We start from the raw sequence: 1276 nt of genomic DNA, 5'->3' as shown, positions 1-1276 counted from the left end.
AAGGAGATATGTTAAGCAGGCTTTTCTATACTTTTCTGATCACCAAATCAGTTTTTTTTTCTGTGGAAAACGCCCTGATCTTTTCCTGGAGTAGTGCTCTGAAGAGCAGTTTTTGAGACAGTAGTTTAAATGTATCTGGAGAGAACTTTATCCCCTACCTTTCTTATTTAATCACCACCAGAAGCCAATAAGGAAGGCTCATATATGTGGATAATATGGCCACAGGTAGAACCCAAATTAAAGTTTCCTGAAGCACAAATATTCCATTTAACTGAACATCAGAGACACATGATTTTAGAGCTATAGTGACAGATGCCCCCTTCCCCGTGATAGCATGTCTTCTTTTATTTTAAATCATAAAATTTGCATTTCTTTCATATAAACTATTGACATTTTCTTGTGTCCCTTTCACAATTTTGCTCCCCCTACCAGAAACAAAACCCAAATACAGAAGCTTTACATTGTTAAAGGAATGTCTATGAGGAAAATAATCAATAGATTATTGGATTATTTCTTTAGAGCCAGTACAGGAAGAGCTGTAATAAGGAGTATTTTCTACACATTTTAATTTGAAGTCATAGCTTTCAAAACTAGCAGTGAATTATTTTGTATATCTTGAGGGGTAGCTTGTATTTATCATCTGAGACTGTATTTTTTACATATAATAAAACGTTATTCAGGTAATGCCTTCCGATTAAGCTTGATAAGCACACTGGTAATACCATACTTGACCAAACACAAAGTCTGATCATACAGACACAATTTTGTATTGTCAGGCGCTTCAGAAAATGGAGTATGAAGCATATATCACACAATGGAAACACTGGTGCCTATTTTATCTAATTATGATCATTCAAAGGATGAAGAAACTCTAGTATGTTTATTCCTTTGGGGAGTCTGAGCATACAAGCTTTATTTTAGAAACATCATCAGGGTTATAAAAGAGAACATAATTGCTCAGTCCAATTTCACTCACACAGACATTGTTCATGTTTTGTATCACTGAAGCAGTATTTTCTGGCTGGTGCATTCTGAAGATGTTGGTGTAAAATAATAGACAATTAGATCTGTAGGTACCCTTAGATATTATTTATTGAGTCACAGATGAGGAAAGGGGAAAGATAGGCATAAATGTGTATTCAATGAAAGAATGGCATAATTCTGAAACAATATTCAAAGACACATCGGCAATTCTCAAGATTCACAAATAGGATGAACCTAGACTTTTACACTAAACCTAACTTAAAGTAACAAAACCCACAAATTATTAGCACAA

The sequence above is a fragment of the Pan troglodytes genome, chromosome 14, assembly GCF_028858775.2.
Source record: "Pan troglodytes isolate AG18354 chromosome 14, NHGRI_mPanTro3-v2.0_pri, whole genome shotgun sequence".
In the NCBI taxonomy this organism is placed as follows: Eukaryota; Metazoa; Chordata; class Mammalia; order Primates; family Hominidae; genus Pan; species Pan troglodytes.
The sequence above is the reverse complement of the archived record's forward strand: the minus strand, read 5'-3'. Positions refer to the sequence as shown.